The 18,954-nt window shown below is 39.4% G+C and overlaps 1 long non-coding RNA gene across 1 annotated transcript in view; it reads right to left on the bottom strand.

Moving 5' to 3' along the window:
* The window catches only part of LOC107205943, a 41,989-nt gene extending 23,975 nt beyond the window's left edge, over positions 1 to 18,014 (bottom strand). The window contains exon 1 of the long non-coding RNA XR_001522205.3: positions 17,913 to 18,014. This is a non-coding gene — a long non-coding RNA (uncharacterized LOC107205943). The remainder of the gene's footprint in view (positions 1 to 17,912) is intronic.
* Positions 18,015 to 18,954: the final 940 nt, after the last annotated feature.

The following is an 18,954-nucleotide window of genomic DNA, read 5'->3' as shown; positions in this document are numbered from 1 at the left end:
ATTTCAGTCTCCTAGGCTGAAAGGCCAACACCTTTCAGTAGCAGAATCATTTACAAATGTGAGAACAAAACCATTGTTAGTCCTCGTGCCCTTAACAATGCTGCTTCCTGTTGGCATCTTTTGCTTACTAAAAACACAGTCCCACGATTTGTATCTTCACAGTGCTACACGAGCACTAACTAATTAATCCTTTTTCACCCCTTTGAGGCAAGTGATTTTTTATTTTTAATGGTCTGTAGTGGAGAAATCTTCCTTAAAACAGATTGCAGATACGTTTATAAAGGCTACATTATGCTGATTACACAGTGGATGCTAACATTAGGATTTATGCTTTTGATACAGCTATTCCAGTTCAGGTAGGCTACACCCAGTTATATGTTCTTCTGAACTGAGGTCTTAATGAAAATAAATGAGTACTAAATCTTGGGAAAAAGAACCAAAACCAAGTCAGAGTGGGCCAAGTTTACATTATAATGATACGAAACAAACAAACAGCCCCTCCTTTCTGCCCCCCAAACAAATCAACTCCCCTTCACTGGAATAATATCTGGCTGTCTGACCTTATTTATTCAGATGCTGACATGAATCATCATCTGAACAAGTACTCCCTCCTACACCTGCAGTACTTGGGGTTATAGTTCTCCTTGGTTTTCTGCAGCAATAAGAGCTCAGTGTTACTTGGAGCTGTCTCCATCTGGCAGGCCATGATGTCCACAAAAGCACAGAGGTCTTTCTGTAAAAAATGGAGACAGCCCAGATTGCTTTCCATTTACACAACATCTCAAGAGGACTCCAGACTTCTCTCTTTTGCAGTTACAGTCAAGTGTGCAGTCTTTTTCTCTCCTATCTACTTTTTGTGTGATGACCTCTTCTTGGGGTAAAGAACTGCGTGGGTGAGTTTGGGGGGAGGGGTTGTTCTTCTCTGGAAAGCCAAATTGCAGGATGCAGCACATCTTGAGCTTGGCAGCCTTTCACACTTCCCCAAGAGGCAGCTGAAGGGCCCAAGCAGGGGTAAGACGTTATCAGCTCACTTCTACCCTGCCAGAGGATATCTTTTCACACACATAGTGACACACTGCCTGCACCACAGTTGACCTTCACAGGCCAAAGGAGATCCTTGGCTGTACGCTCGGGGAATATCTTGTGTCATCTGAACGCTGTTACAAGGCTGAGTACTTAATGAACGAGTAGCTCTGCAGTGTTAGCCATAAAGTATGTACAAAAGTGAAGGCAAAAGTTAAACATTATGTTATCTGCCAGTCATTCATTGTTTGGAGACAGTATCCCAAGAGCATGGCTGAGCATTGGTGTCATAAAGATCTATACGTTGCTGTTGAAATGAGGTCATTTGTCACCATCTGGGATTATACCACTAGCAGTATACAAGTGTATTCAGCTCCATGTTTCAGCCATATGGAAAAAGTGTAATATAGTGAGAAATTCAATCCTTTAATGGAATCCAGAGCACCCTCCAGAATGTTCTCCTTAGTTTTATTTCTTTGCAATGCAGACTTAATAACCATTGATGTAGCATTTAAATTGGAAGAGATGCAACATCTAGATAAGCCGAGAGATCTGCTGATACCAACTGCCTTCTGATAGGAAAATCCCTTGCTGTTTCAGTGGAAAAACCCACCAGGCTTACTAGACCCAGAGGAAGGGTATGGCACAGCTGTGGCATGCATTAACCTCTTTTGACTTTTGTCTCTGTAGACACCCTGAAGGGCTCCCTTATCACAACATAAATATTCTCAAGTAATTATCACTCTGGAAATTGTCATCCCTTTCATGCATTGAACATGCAAAATTCTAAAAGTATAAAACAGTTGTGATTTGTGATAAAATCCTGATGGTACAGGAGAAAGCAGAAGTCCTTGTCTTCTTCCCTATCACCTACCCCTCTTTATAGGCTACATTTGCCATAGAGGATTCATGTAGGTATGACCTCATGGCTAGTAGAGGATACTACGCTGGCCCTTGAAAATCCATTTGCAGCTGTAACACATCAAAATGGTCATATATATGAACTCAAAAGCAAAAATGTTTTTTTCTGTAGTCTTTCCTAGTGGTGCCAGGCTAGCTTCCCTTTGCTGAATAGAGTATATGAAACTGTATGTTATGTTGTTAAGGGTCTGGAATGATGCTGGTGAAGCTGGGAGGAATTCCTGTAAGAAATTAGCTTCCTTGACTGAGAAGCAATGATATCTGGACCAAACTCTGCCTCTGGCTGGGTGTTGTCAGGAGTGCCTGAAGGAATTTGATGTTTCTGAGTTTGACATCCCCAAAAAGGCTGTTACTGAGACATACCTGGCATGGCATTGTAGCCTAATGCCAGAAAAATGGAAACAAACCCTGAAAGAGATGATGAGGTTTTCTGAGGCCAGGAGCAAATAATACATGTTGCTGTCTGGGAAAGGTACAAATAGCTGCAGCTCAGTGCAAAAAACTACATTATGGCTATATCTGGCTTAAGTGCTACATAGCTCTGTGGGCTGTTAACAGATGTTGCCAGAGCAACATGTTATGACAAGCTGTGTTGTATTTCTGAACCCAGTAATGTTACTGGCACCACCTCCTCCATCTGCCAGTGAATGGGAGTTACCTTTGGTTAAGTTCACAGCCCATCCCAAACAAATACCCTTGAAGCTCCATATGTGGAACTAATGGGGCTCAGAGCTAAGTTCAGTGTGTGACAAATAGTCCTCTGATAGCCAAATTTTCCTTGTTGCTGTACAGGTCCATAGAGCTTGTCAGGATATTTTAAGGGCTACATTTTTAGAGGTAGACCAGGGGAGCATTTGACAGTAAGGAGGAAGTACAGATTGGCAGAAAATGGGGGAAGGGGGATGGAAAGAGGCAGACGAACTCTTCAGTAAAGTAGTCATGTGGCAGTCCCATGCCTATATCTATATTCTCAATCAGACAAAAAAGGGATCTGTACCCAGGTAGATAGACAATTTGCAGTGCAACTGAATTTGGTTGTGTAGACCCCTCTGTGTCTCTTTTCTTGTAGAAAAGTTGAAACTCACTGTGATTAGTTTCAGGAAATTTTTTTAGAAAACTCATATATTTTTAAAAATCAATCCATTTACAGCTATGCCAGTCAGGTTATTTTCTTTCCTTACGAAAACACTGCAAATAAGCTCCTTGGTATGAATCGTGCAGTACATGATAACTCAGCTATTCAGCCTAGTAGAGGATGAGATTTTCACACAGTGAAACAGATAAATCAATGGCAATGATGTACGGAGACAGTAAAGTCTGTGGGACCAAAAAAAAAAAATCCCTTAACATTCTGTAAGTCAGAATTCTATATTGCTCTGCTTAGTTTTTTTCTTTCCTACTAATACAGAAGAGAAAACAATGCAGAAGATCATCAATGAAGATTCACTCCTTATTGGCCCTTCCTGAAGAGTAGCCAGAAGTGAGGAGAAATGAACAAAGGCTCCTTCCAAAGGACATGAGTGGTAACACCGTCACTGACCCATCTTTTTTGGTTTGTGTGAGTCAGGGCAAAGAGTAATTGTGATGTAGTTCTTCATGCTTTGGTTTCTTGACGGAACAATACAACCCAAAGGATAAACAAAGTGATAAAATAAGCAAATCCTCTAACAGTTTTATTATCTAATTGATTATTTTCTCCCAAGCACAGTCTGCTCAGTAGCAATATGGTGTCTTGTAGTTTGTCAAAAGCAGCAGTTTGCTGGACCTGGAGACAGAAATGCTTTGAACAAGACGAAACAGGCATTTCAATAACTTCACAAAAACTGGGTATTTAGTCTCTCTGAAAATTTGATATGCTAAAAATAACTGTGTCACATGGTCTGTGATCAGGAGCCATGCTGGTCACAGCTGGCCAAAGCCAACAAGGAATGGTGTGGGCCACCACTGCCAAGAGAAAAGGCTGATGCAGACCACAACTGGCTTATTCCATAAAGCAAAAATCCTTGAGGATCTGATCTACAAAAGTGCTGAAGTAAATGGGAGTTGTGGTTGCTCAACACTTCCACGGGTCAGGCTGCTCTGTCCTCATTAGCCATGCTGCTGCTAAATCCTATAAACCCTGACGCTCCTTTTCATGCAGATAAGCTATCGTGCAGGAGTATCCCAACTCCCTCCACCCTGCCAAGTCCCACAGTCCTTCACCAAATGAAAGCCCCTGAAATACAGCACTGGTATTCATTTTTGGTAGCCTAACATCTGCAGATGCCTGATTTTACTAATCCTGCCTGTGACTAGCTCAGGCAGGCTGGCTGATGCATTCGCAGAAAGATGGAGCTCACATGTGCAAGATCAGGAAAACAGCCAAACCCTCAAAAGACCTATGAAGTAAAATAAGCAGGTTTCTGGGATTTGGACATGACATGTCTGCCATCTAGTAACTAGTCAGGGCTTGTTTCATGTAGAAAATGAAGAGTAAATAATCCAGTACCACATAAAAGGGGAATAAATTTAGTGAGGCTTTTGACAAATGAGAAAAAGACTTTCGATGGCATTTTAAATGAGGTTCTTGGAAAACAATATAATTAATAATTAAAATAAAAATATGTGAATTTCTAAACTTGTTTTGTTTGGCTGTAAAAACAGTTGTATATGCTAAACTAATAGACAGGAATACAACTGATGAAGTGTTATTGCAATAATGGACTTGAAAACTCTGGGTCCCACTCTCAAATACAAAGAGATTGTTAGCATGTGGTCCTGTTGGCATGAGATGTGATCTGGTAAAAGTTTGACCAGTGAAGTGGAAGCCAGGACATCAGAAGTTCTGTGCTGTTTTGTTCTTTGATTGATTGGGTAAGGCACAAATTGGCACAAAGGACGTTTCAGTCTCAGTTTACCCATTTGTAAATGAAGACGTATATCACACTGATGTTATCAGACAGACTTAATTTTTGTTATCTAATTAAAACATCTCAAGTGTGAGGTATTATAGAAAAATTTCTTGTTCCTAATCTAAAATAAGTATAAGATTTTCAGAATTCCTAATATTCTGATTTTGTATTTCGTGGGTAACTTTAGCTGTGAATAATGTTTTCCTTTACACACACACACACACACACACACACACACACAAGTTCTGTTGAAAAATAACATTCTCTTTGCTTTCTAACAAAGTTCTCTGTAGTGTGGCTTGGCAACCAAAATAAGGCTACAGTTCTGCTGAGCATTGATTTAGTTTAAGTCTTCAATTTAGTTAATTTCTCTGAGCCATGTAAGATGCTGACTTGCAGATATAAAATAGCTAAAATACTGCTTAAAGATATTCAGCTGGTGAATATCATTATATAAAAGACCCCTTAACTTTACAAGCTAGAGTTGTTCATTATAATGAATGCTGATTTTCTGCACAGGAACTATTAATCTTAATTTTAGCTTTTTGTTCATAAAAGAGGATGCTCACAGCTATAGAAGTACAAGTGTTTGCTGTGCATAAGGGGAGGAATGAGTTAAGGCTCTCCTGATGAACATGCTACTGGTTTGAAAATACTGTGGCTCTCTTGCTAGAATGTGATACTGGGTTTGTGTAAAAAGATGGAAGGGGTTTTTTGGTGATACTCTCAGTGTCCCTCTGACTTCAGAATGTAGAAACACTCGTTGAATAGGGAAGGGTATGACCCTGTCAGCCTCAGAGTCCTGCTCAAAGGTTGGTTTTCAGTTCTTGGTGTTAGAAAAATTCTCCCTTACTCACTGTCAAATGGGATCTGGTATGGTCACCTGTAGCCTTACTCTGTATCTTGCTGCTACTCACAGCAGGATTTTATGAGGGGCTGTGATGTCCTCTGGACAATCCAGGGACTTGTGGGAGCACCCTGCAATTGGAGGGCAGGATCTTGGTGAGCAATATGGGGGGGACATGGCAGGACAGTGCTCAGAGCACATCACTGTGTTGTAGTAGGGAATGTGACATGGCTAAGAAGGAGTAGAGCTGAATACTGGACCAAGAAATTTGCATTTTAGCTGAGGGTTGAATGACGTATGTGAGTAAACTGCATTAAAACTGGAGAAAAACTTTAAAGATTATGTTGCACTGAATATGGGATATTGGGAGCCAATGACAGAAGCAGCTCATGTGTCTCTGCTGGGGGCAGCTGTGTTTGTCAGGGAGATAGGACAAGTGTCAAAACGAGAGCAGATCTCCAGGATATTCACTGCAATCTGTGCGCCAGCTCTTCAGCCGGGTAAACTGGCTCAGAGCAGCCCTGTTCCTTGGCCTGGGTCTGACTGAGACAAGTTAGTATCACAGTAAAACTCAAGTGTCTGATCTTCCCTGTGGCTTCCTTTGGGGTGGCCCCATCCAGTCACTCTTTCTCTGGTCTTAAACCCTTTTTTTTCCCAAGCAAAGGTACCACAGACTGTGACAGAAGCGCTGCTGGAGTCCCTGGTGGGGCTCAGCAGACTGGAGTGGTCCTTGACTCAGATGGACAGTGATGAGGGCAGGTGACACCTTCCCTTTCACTGCTTGGAGAGGTCCTTCTCAGGTCTAACTCCCCTCTCACTAATTTTAGTCTTATGTAATTCAATTACTTTAGTGAGGTTGCCTCCTGATTTATGTCAGTGAGAGCGAACAGAGTATCAGCCCTTGAGCCTTTTGCTGAACAAAGTATGATGTTACACTATTTCTGGACATCATCATGTGCTGGTTGTGCAACAGATAAGAATAATGCTTGGTAAGTCATTAGTACTTCAGTTCAATTTGTGCTAAAATAATCAGCTACATCCCATTTAGTTTCTAAAGCCTCCTCATTATTGCTTCAAACATCAGACCCATGACCTGCTTTTCACTCTGTGAGCGAGGGTAAGTGAATTTAATGTGATCTCTGCATTACAAAAAGTCTGCTGCTGCTCCCTTGAAATCAGGTGGTGCCTTATCATTGACTTCAGGGAAGGTAGGATCAGGTCCAAATTTCAAACACTTAATTTTCCAGCAGAAGAGAGTCAGGCTTAAATTGCTGCACTTCTTTGGCAAATAATGAATGGGACCTCATTATCTCTATTGGGACGTGACTTTACAGACGGTTACATGCTGAAAGTATGCCACTGATAGACTGTCCTGAACTGTGAAATTTGCACAGAGAATCAGAGACTGCTAACTTTCAAGACACTCCATTCATTCTCATATCATGAATGGTTTTGTCAATGAATGGGACTACTGACCTTGATGATGTGGTATTGTCATTTCCTTCTAGGTACAAGCACATTGATGCTATGACCATTGAGCAATATCCCTGCATTCTTTTAAGATGAAAAGTCATCCAAAGTAGTATTTACCAGAATTTCTCTCCTTGTAAGGTATTACTGTGACCTTTTCAATTTCTAAAGCATTTGATATCCCTTAGAAAAACAGTATACAAATTAAGAATCAAAGGAGTTTCTCTACAAGTTTTACAGAGAAAATCTTGGTCTGAGTTTCTGAACATATATTTGCTAAAATGTTCTAAGTCATAATGTGACAAAATAAATTTGATTAGCTTTATCTTTATTGCATATTAAGGTGAAATACAAATAGCACAGGAAGAGAAAGGTTTTGACCATGATAGACCTGTTTGCTCCTGCACATATTCCCTGAACTCTACTTTTTAGAAGCACTGTAGGGCTAAAACCAGTAGTTCATGTGAGCTTCTCGAGAGTCTATAATGGGTGCTGTGTAGAAAGTGTGTTGAGAGTGCGTAAGAGACTTAATGATTTATGAATTTATTCTTACAAAACATTTCTGAGTCAAATAAATACTGTTATTGCTGTTCTGCACATGGGTAAATTGAGGGGTGGAAAGCTTAAGTAGCACGCACAAGATCACCCAGCAAGTCTAGAGAAAATAGGCTGGAACCAGAATGTTTCATTTCTATTTTCATGTTCTGTAAGTGTTAGATCATCTTTCTCCCATGATTAGCTGCTATTCTGGCACAAACTCAGGACCATTATGATAGAGCTATTTTTCATACAATGGGATGAGACTTCCATGGCTTTAATTACAAGCATGTGTTCACTCCTTTATGGCATTGTGATTGTTATGTAAGGTGATGTGTAAAATTAATGAATTTTAAATTAGGAGTTTACATTACAAACCCCTTGGGGCAGGAAAAATTTGCTTTCTCCCTGTTCATACAGCCTTTATTAACTTAGAATTGTAGTTAATGGCCTTGGAACTGGTACACCAATACAAGAATAAAAGTAATTATCAGATTATTTTTATTCAAGAAGAAAATGTTTTACATAAATAAGGAGGAAATCTCACCTTCAGAAATTTTCAGAAAAGTTTGTACTTCTGACTGAACATACTTTTTATAGAATTCACAGCTGAGATGGGACACATACTCTTAAACTTTAGTTTAGAAGCAGAAGTATCCCAAACACGTCCCACAACATATGTTTCTAAATTTTGTAAATTTAACCCAACTCTTTTGGAGAACAATATGATGATTTCAGAAATGAGTAAATGTTGATACATTTATAGCTTCTTTTCAAAGAAAAGAAAGGTAGCCAATCCTTATGACTAATAACTATTATTTAAAGTACAATCTGAGACGCTTGTAAAATTTCAGCCAGGGTCTTGGCATGACTTGGTGCCCAAGAAAAGGATATCTATATTGGGAATCAGCTGCTCTTACACAATCTTTTTGATGATTTGGAACCACTTAAAAACAAGGAGTTGATGATATAATACATTCTTTGGATTTGGAGATGTTCATCCTATTCCTGCTTTGAATTAAGAGAATATATTGGTGGTTTAGTTAAATGTCTCTTAAGTCAAAATTATATGTCTTTCTTTATCCTGCATTTGAAGCCAGATCCAGCTCTTACTGTAAAAAGAAACATACAGGTGCAAAGAGCTTTCAGCTGCTCCAAGAGTGAGATTTCCAACTCTGCAGTGGGTTTGAAGCTGTGGTCTGTAGACCTGAGGAGAGTCTGTAGCAGAGCTGGCTCATCAGATAGGATTGACGGGGTTTTTAATGTTTGTTTGTTTGTGATTTTTTTCCCCCGACAGTTTAATGGTGCTAAAAGTAGCTAAAAGCGCATTAAATATTTCCTAGCTAGCACTTTCAAATGTTAACAGTTGTGCTTGCCTCAGGGCTGTTATTCAGCCACCAAAACCAGAAGGTTTCTGTGTGATCAGAAAACAGGGGTGAATCTCAATGACAAAACTTAGGAAGATGCTGCCTGTAGTCTGAAACTCTTAAAGAATCTGTGTCCTGCTTAAAACCTGTTGGTAAATGCAAACATCTGACTTCCCTAAGCAACCGAGGTGTATTTGTATCGTTGTGAGAATGCAGACAGGGTGCTAGTGAATTGTAATGATTTTTTCTCATATGATACTGTCAGTACAAGTTATTTGGAGGACTTGATGCTGGTAACATGCTCTACAGCAGCTAATGATCACCAAATAACAAAATTAAGATATGATATATTATTTAATCACCTCATAGAACATACAATCTATATATTTAATCTGAAAAGCTTATAAAGAATACATGATTAAAAGTGGCAGCCATTGAAGTAGAATATATACTGTGAATTTGATTAATAATTATAAAAACATGATGAAAGCATAGGCTATATTTTCCTCCTTTGTAACTCTATTCTTTTTTATTCAAATTATTTCTCTGCCTTAGGTGGCAGAGAAATAAGCCTCAGTAAAATTTAGCCCCCATAGGTGTGACATTTCTAGATCTGGTGTTCAGCTCTGGAAGGCGCTATTTTCCCACTAAATCTAGAAGGCAGAAAGCTTTCACTCATGTTTTTCTGCAACCAGAGAGCTGGACATAGCAGGGAAAAGCATGGCTTATCAAAATAGTTTTTGCTATGCAATATGCTTCTAAATCAGAGATTTCACAATGCTACTTATACAGAGTTTATGATGGTAATTGTCTGTTGGTTACAACTGGGACTACTAAAAAGATTTGTTTCTGAAATTCTTGAGGTTAGAATAATCTTTGGCCATTTTTAGACTGATTCAAGGCAAAATTAAAAAAGAAAATAAAATTTAGATAAACTCTGTGCAAAGAAATAGGCACAACTAGGAGAATACACTCCAGGTGACTTGTCTAAAAGAGAAAAATTATTTCAACAGCAATAGTACATCAACTGTGAATTGTTAAAACTATTAATTGAAGCCATTACTTGGGAATCAATAGAAAAGGAACTGTATCCATTTGCTCAATCCAGCAATTTAAATTTCTCAGGATGCCATGAATAAACTGTGAAATGTATCTTTAAAATAAAGTTTTTAATTAGAACTGGCAGTTCTGAACCTGCTGTTGGCAGGAGCCAACCTACTGAAAAAGAGCCTGATGCAATAGACTGTAAAGTGTATTTGCTTGATGCTTTAGCATTTAACAATTAAAAAAGAACTATCAACCTATCAACCTTTAAGTTCTGTTTCAGCATCAACATTAGAAGATTTTTTCTCTATAGTTAAAGCAGTTTGAAATTTTCAACTGTCATTCTTTTACAATAGATTAAAATGTGCCAAATACGTGCCAAATACAGATGGTTTCCTGAAGGGTGAAACCTGTTTTACAGGAACACACACAAAAAAATGAGTAAAAATGAGTAAAAGGAAAAAAAACCCACTTGCTATAGCAGATTCAGCAGTTCAAGTGCCACCCTACAAGCCATGGCTGGACTGCTGGTGCTGGTAATCCTTCATTGGTTGTGGCCTGATTCAAGCACTCAGCCAAGCACATGCTGAATTACACTTTGCTTGAATTGCATTGTCTCTTATCAGGACTTAAGCATGTGCTTAAAGTTCAATATCTGAATTTTAAATAGGTTTTAGGCATGACACCTGCTTGGCAGAAATTACTCAGTTATTTTCAAATATGCCTCACTGCTTGTTCCCCAGAATAAGTGGTGCTAACACTTTTAAAAAATTCCATCCTAGTCTGAGTAAATTAGGTGAATTTGTTGTTTTGGTAAACAAAACATTCATGGTGAGGAAATAAAAGTTTATGTTAAGGGTCAAAAATTAGTTGAATAAAAGGGCAGTGTCCTATGCCACGTGTCTCTGCTCATTCTTTTGAGAAGCATGAGTCCATCTCTGCTTCCCTTTCACCTGTGGTTTAGGGGCCTTGGCGGCTTCTGCATTCCTCTTCTTTCATGTTGCTCTGAATGTGATGCCTTTTAGAAAAATCCACTTTTTTCTGTAATTGAAGCCCAGTAACCCTTGTCGCTGACCTCTCCAGCCATGTGCTCAATGTGAGCATGACTCACAGTAGCGATGAGGAATCCTCATTCTCTCTAATTTGGCTTTCCCAAGGGAGAAAGGAGAGTGGAGGTGGGGGGGAGTGGGTGGTGGTGGTGAGGGGATGGGGGAAATTCTGGTATTTCCAAACTCACTTGCTGGAAGTGTTGTGTCAGTTACGATAATTCGGTCTAGCACATAAATCCTTAGGCTGACTTGCGATTCCCAGCACACCCCTTGTAGTCTAATTGAGGAATTGCTTTTCTGTCAGTCACATACTGTGGTGGAAATGCAAGAATGTGAGAAACAATAGGAGCAGGCTTGTACTGAGTCAAAACAGATAAAGCCAAATTGCTTGTTGGACTGAAAGATGAGAGCAAATAAGTTGGTTAGAAAGCCATTGCTGGTGCTTGTGCTGAGGGTACAGATAGGCAAGCCAGCAAGAATGCCATGAACATTTTCTTTATGGAAGAGGAAGGATAAGGGCATCAAAATAACACAATATGCTAGAGCTGGCAGGACAAAGAGAGTACTGTCCAGATTGATCTGGAGGTAAAAGACAGCTGGGGTGAAATAAGCGCAGGAACATGTTGGGAGTGGTGCATGAACTGTGCGGGAGTGAGGGATCTGTGCTGGGATCTGGGATCTGGCTGGGCTGCTCCCAGGCTGCCAATGCTTTGGATCAGTTCAAGATGGTTGCCCAAGGGAGCACGTGGCAGGCTTCTTTTCCCTCTGGAGACTCCTGTTTGTTATTCCTTTTCTGGTTATTTCCTCTAATCTGAAGAACAAGATGTCCTTAATGAAAACAGATGTTTTGCTCCTTTGCATATGATAAAAAAGTGATTCCCTCAAAATAGAATAAACCAAAAGAATGCTGAAACCAGTGATGGGTTTCCATAAACCTCTTCATTAATGCTCTGACCTGGCTGCTCATTTCCCCCGACGCATTGTGGAAGCTGTTGATGCAAAGGTCTGTGGTGAGACCTGGGTGTAGGAGTGAGTGAGCTGTGTGCCTCTCTAAAGTATAAACACCACACTGAGCTGGCTCACAGCTTTCCTCATCCATGGTCTCCCACTGTGAGATCCTGGTCAATGGCAGCTTTTGTCATTGGCTTCAGTATAACTCGGAACCAGTCCCAGTATTTAATTTAAAGCACAGCACACAAAACACCAAAATCATAACATCCCTGCTACATTTATAGAGCTGCATAAGCCACCGATTAACAAATGGATGAGATACTGAACTTTGCTTTACCATCTGTCTTTAATTACATAAAATAACTTGAAGCAATTAACAAGAAAGAAACACTGTGACACAAATAAATAAATCCTATCGATAGAAACAGACGAGGGAATACTTGAATATACGGATGAAAGTCACCAAAGCTGCATAATCTGAACTCAATAATATGACAAGTAGTATCTGAAAGATTTACACTGACATTGCCAATTATTTTTGAAGAAGAATAGTTACCTTTGGAGATGCAGAGAAACAAAAGGAAAGCTCCGTGTGTGTGGCTACAAAGGACAATGTGTGGTCTATCCAACAGTCTAAGTTTTTCTTTCACAGATAAGAGAAATTCATATCAACAGAAAAATATACAAAGCATGAGGTTTCATAACCGTGGACCTACAATGAGTCACGTAAGTCTGTGTGCTTATAAGTGTTTAGGCACCAGTTGGGATTAGACTTTTTAACACTTTCCAGGATTTAAATTCTAAACCCATTTTTTCAGCATTCAAATGCACTTGTTTGCCTTTTCTGTCTAAGCATTTAATACAAATGAGTACTGTACAACAGGTATTGAGTGACTGCTGAGTGGATTAAGAACTGACTAACTGATAGGTGTCAAAAAGCAGCTGTCAACTCTGAAGGAAAGCTCTGGAGTCAGTTTGCAGAAATGGGTGTTACACTTGGCAGGCCCCAGTACTGTCTTAGTGGTTGAGAGACAAGTACATCCCTAGTTAAACTGTGCTTAGTAAATTAGGGAGAAAATTAAAACTGGTGGAATGATAAATAAATTGTGAAGATGGAGCAGCCCAAATTCGGTAAGCAAGGCCTCTGCAGAAAAGAAGAATTTTAAAGCATGCACAAATGGTGTCTGTATTGATGCAATAAAAATCATATCCCAGGGATGGTGCTTGAAAAGCCTGTGGGATCATTGCGGGGAAGCAATTGGACACAGGACTAAATCTGATGGTGTGGAAAAGGAATAACACCCTCTTTGAACAAGTTAGCAGGGATATATGAGTTGATTTATATGGCTGGGGTGTATTGCAGCACAGTGGGTGCTAGAAATCTGAAAAAGGGTGGGAGAAAAAGCACAAGAACTGCTTGCAGTTTGGAAAGTACGTTTTGTTTCCCTTACCAAAATGAGATGACTGGATTACAGTGTATAATTACCTTCACAACAAGAAAAAAAGTGTCTTGCATCAGATGAATATATTACAAGAATCAGTGGGTGGAAATATAAGCCAAGTAAATTTAAGCAAGCGTTGAGGCTTGGATTTGTAGCAGTAAGTGTGATGAACTGCTGAAACACACTGCCCAAGAAAGCAATTGTGTACATATCAAAATTGAATCCCTCTCTGGAAAACACATGTCAGCCAAGCAGAAATTTTGGGCTCTGTATGTAGGGAATGGGGTAATGTCTGTGACAGAAAAGGTTAGACAGGATAGTTAATGGTAGTTTCTGACCTCAAAGGTTATAAATCAAGGACAATGTCTTTAATATTTTAGGCCAAGTTCTGTATATTTCTTACAGCTTAAATAGTCCAACTAATCCCAAGGAAACACTGAGGCAAATAATATCAGTAACAGCAAGTAGTATGGTCTTGTAAAAACTAAAACATATTAAACGTGTCTTTCATGTTAATATGCAACATATAAATTCTGTGTATTACAGATTTGGGGACCAAGGCTGTAGGCTGTGGCCAGGTTCCTCCAAGTTGGCACTCAGCAAGCAAGGCAATACCCTCAGTGAGTGAACTGAGGGATACACAGAATGGTGGGAATGTGGGTGAGTGCATATATGGAGCAGTGAATATGTCATTTGACACTGTTTCAGGTATTCGTGTTGAGAGAAAGAAATTCAATTGTTTTGGCGGAGAACACTGCTGTGTAGACTAAAATGGGAAAAAGAATGTAAACAAGGAGCAATGATCAATTGTTGTAGCTTGTGAAAATGTCTTGTAGGTCATGTCAGGGACTTTTGACAGACATTGTTCTATTTAGTATCTGTATGGTAATCTCAAAGTAGAGGTAAACAGCAAAATAGTGAAATGTGGTGATGATACTAAAGCAGGAAAGAATGCAAACAGAAGAAAGCAGATAATGATATCAAAGGAAAGGGAGATACTAGAAAGCTGAGCACAAAATTACCCAAACTATCCACAAAAAAAAACCACCCCAAAATAAAACAAAAAGCAAACGAAAAAAAACTTCTCACCAAACGAAACAAACCCCAGGATTCATTGGAATGCACGTGTCCTGGCCATCAGTACTTCTGACACAGTTTCAAGGTATAGTGGAGAGAGGACCAGATGGGAGATAGATACGAATTTGCACAGTTATAAAAGCTGTGCACATACAGATATGTACCATGAAGCAGGTAGGTAAGAGTGCCTACGTAAAAGATCTGTGCTATTACATTCAACTCTGTGTTCAATATTGCCAGCCACTGGCTGACTGGAAGGAGTTGGAAGAAATCCCACAACGATTCAAAGGCTGGAAAAAACACTTGGGGGAAAGACTCAGGCTCAAACCAAACATCTCATTAAGCATAAACTTAGCTTAAAGTGTATGAGCTGTGCTGCAGATTTACAACTCCCTTTACAGCCCTGCTAGGTGGCTTTAACAAAGGAACTACATATCAGGTTAAACAGTGCACATGTTAAAGCATTTCATTAGCCTGGAGCAGGAAGGGCCTTGGTTAGATCTGTGAGGAAACACAAAGTCTCTGAGCCCTTGGCCACCAAAAGGTGCATACTGGCTGCATCAAAATCACCAGGCAGTCATTTATTACCATGAGGCTCGGCTTCTGCATTCTTAGGCATGGAACAAAGGTCTGCAAAGTCTTAAACCAGCCAACATTACATAACAGAGAGAGGATGGCAGTGAAATCATGCCTTTTGGGTGTATTTTTTAAGGTGAAAATTGGAAGGCTGTCAGATGGTCTTTCAAGAGCAGTTCATATTGCTGAGGGTTTTAGAATAAAGCATCAGAGAATGTATGTCTTTACATTGGAAGGCTCAGAGTTCTTCCTTATCCCAAGAATTCCTATAGTTACCACAGAACCTTCACAATTCAAGGTGGGAGGAACAGTTCCCTTCTGAGCTCTGAAATCATCTCTGTGACTGTTCATAAAACAGTTCCTGTGAGCTGAATTCCTGATGCTGGTTTTCAAACCAAAGAAAATTAATCTTTGAAGAATAGGGCTGTGGAATGCTGAAGTGGAATCACAGATATAGTGGGAATATCTCTTCTGTGTAACCATTTATTGTGCTTATATCTGAGAATGATCAGAAGTAGAGAGCAGTTTGTTCTCTAAGAATGGTATTTTGGGGGAGTTAGCACTCAGTTCTTTTGGAAAGTCAAGAGGAGGTGAATACCCATCTCCTTAGACACTTAATCATTGGCACAGACTGAGAAGGGGCTTTTAAAAAATCTTAGTCAGAAATAGTAGGGAAAAACCTCTCTTCTGGAAAAAATTAACACTTCAGTGTTTTGCTTAAATAATGACTCTGTGCTTATAATGCTGTAACTATCACATGATTTTATAGCAAGTATTAGCAAATCACTGCAGGTTTAATTTCATCATTCAAAAATAAATTAGTGAAGAAAGTGTTGACTTTGGTAGGGATTTAGTCCTGGAAAATTAGCAGGCACTTTTCTGGGTTTTACTAGTCAATACCCTCAAGAATTCAATAAAACCCTTGCATAGATTATGAAATAAGTAACAGGGAAAGACCAAATGAGTGATGATTAGGACAGAGCTTCCCTTTACAAATCTGGATGGAACAAATTTTTCAAAGTCAGGTTTCTCATCAGAGGATTGAAGTCAGGATATAGGGTTAAATTATTCACATGAGTGAGTACAGATCTTTCTCATTTTTCTTCCTTCTCACTAACCTTTACAGTCCAGTTTTATGTTGTGCTGCTTTATTAATACACTAGTGCTTTCCCTCTCCCAACAGGATGTCTCTATAAGATCTTTATGTGCCAAACTCACAACCTGCTGCTCTCTTTATGCATTTACTTAGTTTTAACATTCAGCACACAGTCCCCTTTGGATATTGAGTTGCTGCAGCAGTTGTTAAATATTTTATGTGTAGTACAATACAAAAGCTACCAAAAGAGGGCAACATATGAGCCAACAATAAGAACTGCATCCTGACAAGTTTACGGTTGTGCATTTGTGACACCCTCCCCCCCCTTTTTTTTTTTGATAGAGAAAGAAATTTTAGCAGAGCTGGTCAGTAAACAGAATCCTATGGGAAATTCCAACACTTAAGAAAAAGAGAAGGTAGTGAAGTTTTCAGGGATTGAAAATTCCAAGAAAATATATTTGGCATGGTGGAAATGTTCCATAAGTGTCAAATCATTCTCACACCAGAAAGCCCAAAAGTTATAATGACATTAAAATATTCAATTTAGTAGGAGAAATGTTAAATATATGAATGCTATATAAAGTTCAAAACAAGATTAAACAAAACAAGGAACTACTTATATGTTTTCACTTTATAGAAAACAATAATTTAAATATAATTTACTGTAAATACTATTTTAATTTGTCTCCATTAAAAATGCTGTCAAAATGACTATGGTCTCAAAAAAGCAAGCTGATTAAGATGAAGTTGTATTTCCTTGAAGAATGTTTCCATGGTTTAATTATCTTTTCTCTTTGTGAAATGCCTGAGAGAATTTCAAAATACTCTTAATAACTCTGCAAGAGATGAAGGTAAATTGGCTGCATCCCAGAACTGTCCCCAGTGCTCTGTTTGTGAAGTGAGACAATGCCAAGTGCCCAAACACCAGGCGTGTGAGCTCTGGAGCTACTATACCCTGGACAACACTGAATGTGCACTCATTGCCAAACAGTTTATTATAAACAAAGGGTTTTTTAAACTATTCAATAGCACTCCAAGGAATTAGACAGTCTTGAACACATGCCAGTGTGGCAATGGGTACAATAAGCAAATATAATCTACCTCGTTTAGGGTAAATATTTGGCTATAAATGTATTGAGAGCTCTTTAATTCTATGTATGCTTCTGTGATGAGAACCAGAGGAAAGGCAGTGGCGATGCAAGGACTGGAGCATGACTTTTTTCTTCTCTTATCACCTGCCCAGATAGGCTAGCTGCCAGTCAAATTAAAAACCTCACTGGAGGAAATGAATGAAGACCTGTAGGTGTACAAATCTGCTGTTTATACAGCTGCCTCAAGTTCTGCTAATAATCAACCAGAATCAGCCACATCTTCATGGAGACATACAAAATTCTGTGGCAGAATCTGGGAGGTTGACTACAGAAATCAAGGCATGCTCAGGGTTTGTTTTTTTTTTCACTTTTTTTTTTTTTTTTTTTGGTCTCTTTTTTCAAAATGAACTGCTTTCTTCCTGCCTCTAGTATGACTTAGAATTTTAGAAAGTATCTGGAAAGGAAAGAGGGGCAGACCTGTGATCTATTTGGAGGGCAATGAAATATTTGGAAAGTTTGGCAGTACTCACCCTTTTGAAGACAGGATGTTTTGCTTGCAGGGGCAAATCCTTATCTTCTCTCATTTACCCATGTCCTGCTTTTGCATCTGTATTTCTGCGGATCCCAAAAGAAAAGATTTATTCTTCCTAGTCAGAAGCAAGCAGAGTTTTCTGTCTGGAGGGTTTCTGTACTGTCTGATCTATCACATGAACAACAACTTCACATCATTCACCTGATGAAGGGCTGCAGAATCACAGGGTATCCAATGAGCTGTTCAGTATAGGAATGACAGCAGTGCACACTGGCTGTGTGGCTGCATCGAGTGTATTGACTCTAATCACAAGGTTTTCAGACAGCCTCTGTATTCTGGATATGCAAGAAGATATTTATACTCATCTGCTTGTCCTTCATTTCTTTTACTGCTCATCTATTTTAGATTAATGTCTTGATCCTCTCTCCCAAGCAGTGATGCTACTTTTGGGAGACAAACAAGGAACACCATGGGATATAACACAAATATTTTAATGGCACTGAGAGGTGTGGTTCGTTCTCTGGTTGTGTTTATTTGTAGGGAAAAAAGGTAACTTGCATCCCTAAATAGCCTTGCCTCATGTGTATGTGCCTACATGTCTGACTGCCATCTTATATCGACACTACACAGCAGCCCAGGGACTGGTGTTTATTCAGAAAAGAATTGGCCCATGCACACAGACACACTGATTCTCACAAATGATTCTGTGTATGCCTTGGTTTCTTGACTTCTGCCAAATTCAAGCCTAAATTCTAGGAAGCAACAATAACACTAACAGGAATAACGTCAGACTGGAAAGTGATTGCTTTAGCTCTGTGAACACAAAATGGACTTCTTTTTCTTCCTTAGAAGTGATTTTTGAACATGCCTTGGCTTCTCTGAGCCAGCATAGTTTCACCCTGCCAGTCAGGTTACGAAGACGAATCTGTTACCCCCTTTTGCAGATGTGGTATGTGAGCTTAGTTACATCACATTTTGAGGCAGATGGATCTCTGAAGGAAGCTCCAGTATCCAATCATGTGCTTTCTACCCCTTGCTAT

The sequence above is a fragment of the Parus major genome, chromosome 5, assembly GCF_001522545.3.
Source record: "Parus major isolate Abel chromosome 5, Parus_major1.1, whole genome shotgun sequence".
Lineage (NCBI taxonomy): Eukaryota > Metazoa > Chordata > Aves > Passeriformes > Paridae > Parus > Parus major.
The sequence above is the reverse complement of the archived record's forward strand: the minus strand, read 5'-3'. Positions and strand labels throughout refer to the sequence as shown.